This window comes from Thermobia domestica, chromosome 6 (genome assembly GCF_964235325.1).
Source record: "Thermobia domestica chromosome 6, izTheDome1.hap1.1, whole genome shotgun sequence".
Classification (NCBI taxonomy): Eukaryota; Metazoa; Arthropoda; class Insecta; order Zygentoma; family Lepismatidae; genus Thermobia; species Thermobia domestica.
Window position 1 is genome coordinate 303,095,292 of NC_137459.1, and position 13,665 is coordinate 303,108,956.

At 33.6% G+C, this 13,665-nt stretch overlaps 1 protein-coding gene across 4 annotated transcripts in view; it reads right to left on the bottom strand.

The window, feature by feature from the left end:
* LOC145688540 (uncharacterized) overlaps positions 1-13,665 on the bottom strand; it is a 573,543-nt gene that overhangs the window by 85,690 nt on the left and 474,188 nt on the right. For all 4 annotated transcript variants that reach the window (XM_081762921.1, XM_081762923.1, XM_081762925.1 and 1 more), the window contains exon 6: positions 6,734-6,839. The gene's annotated coding sequence lies outside the window, so the exon portion shown is untranslated. The remainder of the gene's footprint in view (positions 1-6,733; positions 6,840-13,665) is intronic.

Below are 13,665 nucleotides of genomic sequence, written 5' to 3' on the forward strand. Positions count from 1 at the left end.
ATAAGCTCTTGCTAAAACACATCCAGGAAAGTCGCACCAATTGTCGAAATCTGTATAAGCGGCACTAGACCTGTGAAAAAATGGAAGTTTGTTGTAACACTGGATGAAGCATATGGTTATCTTGATGACTGTCAAAAGCCAAGCGCAATTTTTTATCGATCGATAGGTGCGAGGAACTTTCAAAGATGGTTTAGTGAATGCAAGGAAAGTTTGGCACAGGCTTTATGATCATTGCTGGATACTTGTATCACAGCAAGCTGGCCATACATCGTGTAGCCAAAAATACAAAGGTGAATTCGGAATATTATTAGACTAACGTCCTGACATCCGTTTATCTCCATGACATTTCCAATCTCTGCGGGAGGGACAATAATCCTGTGTGGGTGCATCAAGACAAGGCGTTAAGTCACACATTTCACTCAACCCGCGTCGAGCCTTGTTTCACAGAAGACTCCACACCATTGAAGGACTACGGAAAGCCTGTAAGGAGAAGTGGTTGAGGCTTGACATTACTACATTGCGTGCTAGTTTCCTACAGTGGAAACTTCGCTATCGGGTAACTGCCCAGATGGAGGGCTACCAAATAGAGCACTCTCAATGGTGTAGACATGGTTTCCCTTAAGCTAAATGCAGTTTGAAATCGTCACCATAGATCGGAAACACCCTCTGTATTTGCAAAATCACGGCTTGTTTCCTTGTTTGAGACATAAGTTTATGCGGAAGGGGGCGGTAAATTATTGGAGCACAGGGGCGCACAATATATAAATACGGGTCTGGATATATGACAACAGGATGGAAGAGGTAATATAATGGGAGTCTTGAATAGCCTAGTGGAAGAAAGAGCAGCGAATAAGGTGGCGAGACCACTTTTGCTAGTTAAAACAAACGTGTCAAACTGTACACGTGGAGAAGTTCAAGAGGAAAGAAACACTACCAAATCGATTGCATTCTTCTCAAGCAACGTTTGAGAAATACTGTACCAGACGCAAAAGCACTTCCGGAAGCGCACTTTGATTCGGATCACAATCTCCTAGTGGCGGAAGTACCAACCTAGTTGAAGTAAATCAAGAAAAATAAGGGAAGAAATTGAAAATTGAACTTAAAGCGATTATGAAGTATAGAAAATGATGTGAAAGAAGAGATTGAAGAAAAATTCTGTGCACTTAGGAATGTGGTAGGCAGCATAAACGTAGCTGGGGAAAAGTTAAGCAGATTCTGCTAGGCGCACTCCATAACAACATAAGCAGGATGGAAAAATGACCGAGAAAAACATGGTTAACTGAAGCAATGCTTAAGACGATGGAGGAACGCAGAAGGGCGAACACCACGGACATCCTAGAATACAGGAGGCTGAGTAATGAATTGAGAAAATAGATGGAGAAACCGGAGAAAAGTACATGGAACGGATATATGAATAAATAATGGACTTTCAACGACGCGGCAGATATGATCTGATATATCAGAGAGCGCAATAATTAGGAGAAAATCTAACAAAAGTATACTAACGTTTTAAATCAAATATCAAAAAGGTCATGCAGTCACTGACCATCAAATAATCCTTAGAATCTGGGAGGAATACATACAAGATCTGTATGACAAGAAGAACCGCCCCAAAGATATTGCGTTTGAAGCAGAGGAAGGGCGGATGACGAAAAAAATGGACCCAGCATATTGAAAAGTAAAGCAGTGAAAGCCATCAAAGACATGCGAAGGAAGAAGGCTACTAGAGACGATGACATACCAATAGATTTACTCAAAGAATTAGGAGACAATACAATGAAAGTACTGGCTTTACTTATAAACAAGATCTACCTCAGAAAGGAGAGCAATTTGGATTCCGAAAACGAAAAGGCACCATAGATTTTTTTTTTTTTTTTTTTTTGGTTTATAAGAATTATATCAGAACAAGTTCGTAACACAAAAGAAGAGTTGTGTTTGTGCTTCATATTTCCACCGGGTAATTGGACCAAACTTTTGAAAATACTTAAACATATCGAGGTCAACTGGAGAGACCGACAACTCATTAGCAACCTGCAAACAGGACAACGAGTGAAGTTGCGCTAGAATCAAGGAGAAATTATTGTGTGGAGATTGGAAAGGCTATATACACCCCAGTACTCTCTCTCTCTCTCTCTCTCTATATATATATATATATATATATATATATATATATATATATATATATATATATAACCCCACCTACCTATTCAACATTTACAGTAAATATCAAATGAAGGAAGCATTAATGGGAATTGGAGATCCTTTACAACGTCAGATATGCAGATACTACTGTTATTATACCTAGAACTGAAAAATGGTTACAGGAGATGAACAAAATAGTTGTTACTGACAAACGATATATAATGGAAATCAATGCCAAAAAATCAAGTCATGAGAATGTATCATGGAAACGCGCCCTAACGGTTCAGAGTAGAAGAAAGAGAATTTGAATATATATATATATATATATATATATATATATATATATATATATATATATATATATATATATATATATACATATATCATTTCAAATATCTGGGAATTGTTTTGATGAGAGACGCTTAATGTACCAAAGAAATAAGGTCAAGAATTGCAATAGCCAAAGAGATATTCAATAAAAAAAGATACATCTTAACTAGGTTTAGTATTAAACTAAGGAAGAAGCAAATCAAATGCTATATATAGAGTATTGGACTGCATGGTTCGGAAACTTGGATATTACGGAAATTAAAGAACAAATAAATAGAAAGCTTCGAAATGTGGCATCGGAAAAATTGTGATGATAACATGGGCAGAAAGAGTATAAAATGAATATGTTTCAAAACGGGCAGGAGAGAAGAAGACGCTTTTATAAAGTATCTTTCATATGAATGTCAATTGTATTGAACATATTTTGTGAAGAAATTGTCTTCATACCGCTATAGAGGGAAAATGGAAGGAAAGCAAGGAATAGGAAGAAGAAGAACACAAATGATTGATGATTTGAAAAATGTAAGAAAATATAGGGAGTTAAAAGAGGAACCTGAAGATCGGGAAACATGGAAGAAGCATTTCCAGTCCCGAACCTAAGAAAGAAAAAGTACCATTAGCCCCAGAACCTGCCAACAGGCAGAATATTAAATAATAATAAGTGTTGCAAAATGTAGCAAAATCAATTGTAAATTAATTCAATGGACTTGAAATGATTTGGAAGTATAGGAAGATCTCCTTTAAAACAGAGAACTTACAAGTACAGATGTGAACGAGATAATCCTCGTTGTATAATGGCAGAGCATAAATCAATTAATAATCGGTTTACGGAATCTCCTAACAGGTTGTGGGATCAGAACGTTTTGGTCTGAAATTTCTGAATTTTTGAGTTATGACTGCAACGCTTTCTGTACATTTTCAGAATAAAAAAAGTCACATTTCACGTTAAATAGGAGCAACATTTAGTAAATGCAAATTTATTTCAGAAACGTGCCTCTCGAGAGATATGATACTTTTTTTTTGTTCCCAACGGAAAGTTGGATTTAATCGTTGGTGTGCACATATCACATTGGATCTATGATAGTTTGTGCACAGCATTAACATATTCCTGTAACTGCTGTTTATTTTTACTCTATCTTTTTTTATCATAGCAGTTTCGTCGATAGAAAGAGTCATGCTGATTTCAAGACGTGTTAGTTTAATATGAAAGCATGATCTAAGTGTTTCCTTTGAAAAAAAAAAAAATAAAAAAGTTTTACTCTTATTTAATACGGTGTTTTGTGAATTAGGATAAAGCAACTAAAAGTCGTATGGTAGTGAATGCAATGATTTAACCTATTGTTGTTCTTATGTCACTTCCCATTCAAATTTAAATAAATTTCTCATTTGCATTGTCTTACTAAACACGAAAGTTAATAAATAAGTAAATATACTATACCGACAAACTGTATGAGGTAATTCCTCACATCAAAATAAGAGAAAAAGTTCATATGGGTCTGTGAGAAAAGTGCATAGTTTCAGAGCTAGGGCTGTCCAAAATCGCGAAAAAGCCAAATTTCAACAGGCCCTGTTTCGGATTCCAGAAACTGTGGATGATGGTCCTTATCAGCGTAAAGGAAGTCACTCATACGCAATCCAAAAATGTATATTTCATTAACTTTTAGTGGGTGTACACAGTATTCCATACAGGGTAAAATTCTCAGACATGCCATCAACCAAATTTTGAGATATGCTCTGACTTTATGATTGGTAAAAGCAAGCAAACGATAAGCCTTGATAGCAATGAACATAAAATCCTTTGGCGCGATGTCGGAAGGGTTAAGGATCGTCAGCAGACGATTTCTCGTACTCGGGAAAACGCATGCTGTAATGTTTTCTTTCACGCTTATAAGTGAAGAAAACGTGAAATATACCGTGACGAAATACATCGCATCATACATTATTCCGAGCACACACACACACACACACACAAAAAAAAAAAAAAAAAAAAACACGGAGCTGCCGGTTCCTAACACTTCTGACTGTCCTCTGAAGCATTGGATCTCCGTTGTTGTCAAGGCTTATTTTCTGCCTAGTTTGAACCCTCCATGAAATCAGGGTATATCTGAAAACTCTCTTGAGAGTATATCTGAGAATTACACCCTGTATACCTATTGAAAATTGACGAAATATGTACTTTTGGATTTTGTATGTGTGGCTTCCTTTACGCTGAGAAGGACCATCATCCACAGCTTCTGGAATTCGAAATAGGGTCTGTTGAAATTTGGCTTTTTCACGATTTTGGACAGCCCTAGCTCTGAAATTATACAGTTTCGCCATAGGTCCATATGAACTTTTTCTCTTATTTAGATGTGAGGAATCACCTCATACAGTTTGTCCGTATAGTTCATTAACACCCTGTATATATATAAGGGTCGTTCAATATAACAAGAACTTTTAGATGTGTAAATATTACACTTGTGTGGAATTTCTGGTGTACTTATTCTATGTAATTGTGATCTTTAGTATCATCATACCCTGCAATGTAAGGGAAATTTGATAGTTCTAGCTTTTGTTAATAACAATGCTATCTCACTTGTAACTGATATGGAGATATCTACCTATAATAAGACTCATATAAATTAAATTGGATTAATTGTATTATTGTTGTGTAATGTTAAATTATTTGCTTCTATGTTAATTTGTTTTCATAAGAATGGAAGAAAATTAAAATGATGACAATAAAGAATTAGCATTCCCAAAGAGTCTATAAATGAAATAACAAAATCGATTTTCAACTTGATTCTTTGAAAAGTTTGTGAAACTCTGGACACCAAGGAACGGAGAAACAGCACGTACATTTTGTTTGTAATCTAGAATCAAGCCAAAAGTTGTTCATACATGATTTTCTTGTCCTATTTACTCATAGTTCATATTATTATTTTCAATGTTCTGCTCGGATTGTAAATTGTACACAAAAAGTTCATGATATGGACTACCTTTAATTATGATTGAAAATTAAAAAAAATCAAAACAAAACAATTCGACATATTTGTTTGTTGGTTGTTTATGCCATCATTGCATAATGTGTAGGAATAGTTCATTAATCAGCAGAGTTCTATAGCAGCCTTAGTTCTATAGAGTTCATGAATGATACACTCAATGAAATGATCACGGGAAACTGCAATTTCATTTAGAACTTAGAAAGCAAAATAATTAAAATTGTTGTTGTTAGTATTGCGGGAATCATTTATTTATTATTTCCTAGTTAGGGTATTTTAATATGAATATTTGTTATTTTAGTTGCGTCTGTTTTTTCCTCAAGGCTGAAATGATTTGCACTCTTAAATGTTCATTGTATATTTATTTATATTCTCAATTGAAGTGGAGTTTCTCAACTTGGATAACTTTGAAATTACATACGTTCTGTGCAACAAGCATAACCAAAGCATACATTAATGAACATGTACCTTACCTATGAATGATATATACTGATTTGGGATCTACAAATTGTGAACTTATTACAACATAAGCCTCATTAGATATTATTTTGTTATTTACTATCTTGTCAATTCTAAAGTTATCCTAGAGAGCTAGATTAAGGCATAAAACCAATTATTTGCAACACAATGTCTTCGTTGTGGATCAACCTTTACTTATCTAATTATTGTGTTACACTGTTAGTGCATTACAAAAGTTACAATTGAATCATAGAGGCATTTACGAATATCTTCCACTCCTGTTAGTCAACACATTTATACAATTCTGAGTTTCACATATTACTTTATAATAGCTTCAATATTATCAACAAAAATCACGTACTTTCAATTAAATACGCAAAAAGGAGAAAATCACATTTAGAAAGTAGTTTATCTAGATGGACTTCTTATATGTACTCTAAATCTACATTCTAATTACAAAGGCATGCTTGTCAGGGGCAAGCATAACGATAAACTCCACTTCAGATAAAATCAAGTCTGACCAAATCACAGAAAAGTATGTTGGTAGTTTAATTTCGGAAATTTATCTACAGATGGCAGGGAAAGTTTGCGTGGCATGTGTCATTGCCTTGAATTGCATTGGAATGGTCAACCTTCGTTTTTCATTCCATTTTACTCGAAAGTTAGAAACTGTCACATACCCTAATGTTGGCCCGAGTTGCTCAATCTTTGCAAGTTTTCAGCTTTCTTGAAAGCTGTAAACGTTTATTTTGAAATAAAAAAAAAAATAACAAACTTTAAGAAGCCTGCTTAAAACAACAACATAAAATCTAAACTCTTACCTTTAATCACGAACTCGGAGATGGTGTAACTAACAGAGTAATCTGAGTTTTGTTTTCTAACTCATGTAGTTTCATAATATATGTTCTTCGCTGAAAGTTCCCTTTCCTGGAAGCAATAAAATAAGTAATGTGTTAAACTAGGGACTATTTGAAATATTAATAATATGTTTCATTGATCAATGAAGAAAGAATACTTACAATCTCACGTACGGCATTCATGTAAACATGTTGACAGAATAACGTTCTGAACTCATATATGTATCAATTTACCGATTCTGTACAATAAATTTGAAACTAAACACTCATTTCAGGGAATTCTTCCACTGTTTGTGACCTTGAACGGTTTATTATTTTAACGAGACAAAAGTATCAGCCTAGTTTTGTTTATTCTAGAGATTGAAACTACTCTAAATACTACATTTCTTTTATTTCTGCATCATTTAATTATACATAGTTACGGAAGTTCTAGCTCCTGTTTTTCATCTTTGTTGCCTATCATTCTACTTCTTTCGTTCAGAAATAGGAAAGACATTAAGACATTAAGAGTTTTAAAATATTACCACATTATATGTTTGTAGTTGTAGTAGGACAATAACATAAAGATTTAATGTAAGTTGTGTATATGGGCTGTTTGCAGTTGTAATCATCTGGTAAATAAACAATACTTACCAAGTACAACAGTTGTTGTTATAACTCATAAAATAGCGGTTTCATCCGAGTACAGACCGCATTTATTTGTTCTACGAAACAGTGAAATACCGCCCAAACGAAAGAGCAATCGAAAGTGAATGCAAATGGAAGAAAACATACCAAATAAAACTGAAAGCTTTGGCATATAAAATCTCCCTGGCTAAATGGTAGTAAGTAAGTATGTTCGTTCAGTCTGCCAATAAATATAAATAGAAAGCTTACATCATGTGCGTGGGGTCCCTGGTAAGTAAGTCTGGGGTAGACAACATCGTGTCCGTGGGTTCGCTCGGGGTACTCCAGTTTCCTCCCACCAATTATTCCATCATCATTCACTTGTTTCAATCATCGTCTTCCTTATCCTAGAGGGTAAAATCGTGGAACGTTAAACGAATCAGGGGAAGATATTTAATTTGTAAGCTAAATCTAGCTCTAGAGAAGTCATATTACTGCTACATCTTTATAATCACTGCTTATTAATCTACAAAGGAGCACTTATTAACTGACAATGGCATGTAGTGATTATTACCGTGAAGCAGAAATGCAAGTTGATGGGGTTCGATCTGTCATAAGTGGACCGTATAGTGTAGTCGCTAACTTGAGCGAGCGAGTTTTTTTTTTCTGGGGGTGTTTCTTATTGACACTAGGCAATTGCCGGGATGATACCTAAAAACTATATATATATATATATATATATATATATATATATATATATATATATATATATTGGTTTGTCATACGTAAATACGTTTTTGTTAAATAGTTATGTTTATCATTTTTACAGCTAGAAAAGCGATCGTAATACCGAGGAAGATATCGTATAGGCACATATAGTATAGGTTGCCTATAGATGAATTCCAGTTATGTGGAGAAATATTTCTATAAATATTCTAAGTACTGAAAACGATACATCATCAATTTACGGAACGGGGACATTCATTATTTACCTTTTTATCGTGTGTGTGTGTGTGTTATCAAACGACCTAGAGAAATTCGATCACTTTTGTACTCCTAAACAATATGCTGAGTTAATCGCTAATATTGTACATAATATAGCAGTAAAGATGATTGACAGTAGCCATAAAATGTTGAACTTTGAGTATTGGTTACCCACATATTTTGAAAGAGGGTATTCCCTAATGAAACAGCCAAAAATAACAGGACATTACACCTGCCAGTTTCAAGGAATTTAAGTTTACTGCTGATATAGCGGATATTGTTGTTGCCTCATCATTCATAGATAGTGTATTTTATATACTTAGACTCCAGAACACTAGGGATAATCTATTTGACATGACAGTCTATGAGTGTGGTCAAATATCAGTCACAAAAAGTCGGAAAACATAAACAAACTTATCAAATAAATTGAATCATTTGTTGAAGCACATACATTTTATAGTTATATCGTTTCTTGGTCTAAGTCATTTCATACAGAGAACTGATTATTTTGTTTATGAACTCCAATGTATTTTCTGTGTATTTACCTTTATAATGAGTTGGGTCTCTGTTTATTTTATTATATATAAAAAAAAATGAAGATCTCACTTCCAAATTCGATGTTCTATGTCAATTTTCAGTAGAAACTTTGTGTGCTACTTTATAATACCGTTATAAGCTATACGATATATGTACTCCGTGCATTAATAACAATTGTATGGTTAATAATAAATACGTCGTGTAAACCTCTGGATGTACCGAATCAGTGGAAAAAGACACTGTCAATGCTTTTAATTAATATTTTATAAATAAAATTATATATTACCCCATTAATACATTATTATTATTTCACCCTGTAGCAAAGGATTATCATGTAAGAAAAAAAAAGAAAACTTTATACAATACAAAAAAAAAAAAACTTGTAACATTTTTAGTCTCTTCTGAAAACTTGGCTTTCCTGACTTAATTCCTTTCTCCGTTGAACGATTTAATTCAATCGTTAAGTGAATTTCTGTGAAATTGAGATATGACACTTTTTTTTTTTTTTTTTTTTTTGCTAAGCGTTCACGTGTGATGCTCAGTTTCATTCCTTGGCTACACGAGTTTTCTATTTTTTTTTTTTTTTTAAGTAGAGAGTTGCATTTGTTTAATCAATTTCACCATTTGAACCAATTAATTCAATGCCATTTAACTGCATGTGTCTCATTCTTTTTAGCCTGTATCACCACGTAGGACAATGCAATAAAACTTGGTCATTTAAAGTCAAGTTACTGAATACTTGATGAAAACTGAGTGCAACGGATCGCATGTAGTAATATTTATTATTTTACGATTATGATATTTTTATGTTTTGTCCAAATAATATATGAGTTGATTTGGAGTTTAACATCCCTTTCAGCAGCGAGGCGATATGAGATGCGACCTACTGATTAACGTGGAATCCGAACCACATGAGCTTCCACCGTGAATCAAATCCAGGTCTGCCACGCCAAAGGCATGCACGCTAACCGCTTAGCCACGGAAGGGCTCGCTTTGTCTAAAAATATATGTGTATCGTTGATTACTTTGCGCATCTGGTATCTCTACCTTTAATCAGCATATTCAACAGCATAACATTATATAGATTGTAACACCACGAGTAGCTCCTGATTAGAATAGAAAATATGCACACGTTCATGCATTAGATTTAGCATTCAATTTATTATCTTTTTTGACGAAACAAATATTGCATGTCTGCAACTTCAGGTGTGTTTTGTCACGGACCAAATTTAAAAGTTGAAGTTATTCTGTAGTAGATGATGATTAAGAAATAGCAATGAACGTGCAATTTATTTTCACTAGGGGTCAGACAAGCTGATCCTCATCTCTCTTCCAATAATAATAGTGAGTGCTGTTTACCTCGCCATGTAGCAATTCCACATATAAGTTCATATGCGTGTAGGTATGTATGTAGGGGTGAGTGGGGGAAAACTGTGTAACAGAATGAAATAGGCATGACGAACAAATGTCTCATGCCGATTTACGATTTCGGAAATTACGTTTCTGGCGAAAGAACTTTATTGTTGATTTGAAATAAGCAATTATCGTTCAACTGAAATGTGGCATAGCGTAGTTTGTGTATGATAGTTACAAGCCAAACCTAAAGATATTTTTTTTTTTTACGACACCGTGAGCAACAAAACAAAAAAAAAAATGTTTGTATAGTGTATCCTCCCGAGTTCAGTTAAGAAACATCTCCAGTTTCTGCTATTAAGAAATTTCAGTTGAAAAGAGTTTAATCTCAAATATGTGTTTCACAACTTTATTTCTAGTCGTTTATTGTTTTATAACTTATACTATTTTCCTTTAATATTCTGATTTTGAACTCAAAATCACGTTACAGTCAGAAATTCAATTGATGCTTCCATTCAAACCAAGTAATACCATTTTTGTGTATTCAATTTTCTTTGTTGCTTTTTATGTCTTTGTTGCTATTTTATGTGCTTTTTAGGTAACTAAAAAGATCCTTAAAGATAATTTCATATGATATATATATTATTTATATTGCTAATCGGTGATTTTAATCTACAGTTACTCTATGGAAACACTTCTGTAGACTCTTTTACTTTCGAGTGATAAAAGGAGAGAAGAAAGAATGGAGGTCGTAAAAAAAGTCGCGATTTCAACTGATTTACAAGTTCCATAGTGCATAAATATCAAAGAAGTGATTTTCCGACATCTGTCTGTTTGTCCTGATAACACTCATCTAGAGGCCATATCATTCAATGTATCTCAACCGAATTTCAACTTATCCAATTTTTCCTCCAGAGGGTTTTCTCGAGTTCTATTCCTGCCCCTGAAGATAAGAATTTACTTAAGGGTATATATATATATATATATATATATATATATATATATATATATATATATATATATATATATATATATATATATATATATATATAAACGCAATTTTCTCAAAAACGGCTACAAAGATTTTGTTCATATTTCATAAATCAATTTTCCAAAAGCAACCCCATCATGTGGTATAAGACATGCTTTTTTCTGGGACAAAATGGTGAAGAGGTAGTTTATACGTGGATTGAATTTTCTTTCGGGTGATTTTCTCGAAAAAAAGACAGGCAATTTTGTTCATATTTCATAAGTATTTCATTATATTAACAAAATTAGGAAACAACTGATTTTAACATATAAAAACATCTATAAATACAGTGTGTCCATGAAGTCTGGGTACATAGGTGATTTATATATATATATATATATATATATATATATATATATATATATATATATATATAGAGAGAGAGAGAGAGAGAGAGAGAGAGATTGAATGAAGGCTCTGACTAAAGAAGAACAAGTCGAGTTGGTATTCTTAAGTGGACGAGAAGGATGGTTGTATCGCAAAATTGCGCGAAAGAATTTAACCTTCGACACCCTCATCGTCAACCTCTCTGTTTTATAGCCATCGGGAAATTAATCATCAAGTTTAAAGGAACAGGCAGTGTGTTAAACAAACCCCGTTCCAGACGACCAAAGACTTCAGACGAAACGAAAGACGCTGTCTTGGATAACGTTTATGCTAGCCCAAATAAATCGATTTGTCGAAAATCCACGGAGTTGGGTGTTCCAAGATCAACCATTCACAAAATACTGGCAGAGGAGAAGTTTCATGAATACAAGTTAGAGATAATGCATCACTTAAATGAAGATGGCGCTGATAGACGCATGCAGAAGTTTGAATGGTTTGCAGATAAATTGGATGAAATTATCAATTTTACTAAAGGCTGTGTGTTGTTCAGTGATGAAGCTGTGTTTTATGTCAATGGTGAAGTGAACAGACAAAATATTCCATACTGGTCTCAAGAAAATTTAAATTGGATGAGTCCATCCAAACATCAGTGCTGTCAAAAAGTGATGGTGTGGTGTGGTTTGTGGAAATTTCATGTGCTAGGGCCTTTCTTCTTTGATGAACATGTTACAGATGACACTTATGTAAACATGCTGAAAGTCAAATTGATGTCAAATTGGGCGTTTGAGTGAGGGACTTCCAGACTGATTTCAGCAGGATAGGGCCCCTGCCATTTTGCTGTAGCTGTTAGAGATTGGTTGAATGACAATTATCCTCACTGGATTGGGAAAATTGGTCATGTGGGGTGGTCCCTCGTTTCTCAGAGCTTCCTCCCTTTGATTTTTTTTTCTGGGGTATGCTGAAAGAGAAAGTTTACTCGATGAAGACTAGCAATTTAAACCACCTGACATAACGCATTACCAGACAGTGTGCTGAAATCGATGGTGATTCAGACCTATTCCACCGAGTTCAACTTAATTTTGCAAAGTGCATCAAATTATTCATTGACCAGCACTGAAATTGTGTAGAAAATATTATTCATTAACATTAAATTGACTAAAATGTGCTTTTTCCCATTTACCCAGACTTTACGGACACCCTGTACAAATTCAATGATACACAAAGAGGAGAAATGCGCATGATTAGATTGGCACTCGAACCAGTGATCTTCGGTGTACTGTACCACTACATTAACTATTACCCTACCCAGTCCACTCTAAGAACAGCCACACACTCTCTTACTTTAGAAGAATTTCTTACGTTACTAATTTGACAATATGACATAACTCATTTGTCCTGAAAAATCTAATAGCAGTAGTTTATTTATGAGTTTTCTCAGACGATTTTGTCAACAATGACTCAGAATATTTTGTTCGTATTTCATAAATACATATTTCATTAATAGCCTGACAATATAGTATAACTAGTTTGTGGTGGAAATATCTACGAGGAATAGTATATTCATGAAGGTGAATTTCTTTTCGGATGATTTTGTCAAAAAAAAAAAAAAGATACTCAATCGATTTTGTTTATATTTCATAAATAAATATTTATTAATAACTTAACAACAAAGTATAACTTATTTGTGCTGAAAAAAAATACAAGGGGAAGTTTATTCTCGGGGTGAGTTTCTTTTCGGACAATGTTCTCGAAGACGACTGACGAGATTTTATTCATAGAGTATTTCATAAATAAATATTTCACTAATAACATAAATTCATTTTATTCTTAAGGGTGTATTTTTCTAGAAAAATTTTCACAAAAATGACGTAATTTTGTTCATATTTAATAAATAAATATTTCATTAAAAACTCTATAATATTGTGTATTTTCTTTTCTTTTTTTCTTACAAAGGAAATCACAAGGTGTAGTTTACTCTTGGGTGTGAATTCCTTTTCAGACTTTCTCAAAAACGACAGGCAATTTTGGTCATATTCTATAAACATTTTTTTTTTCATTA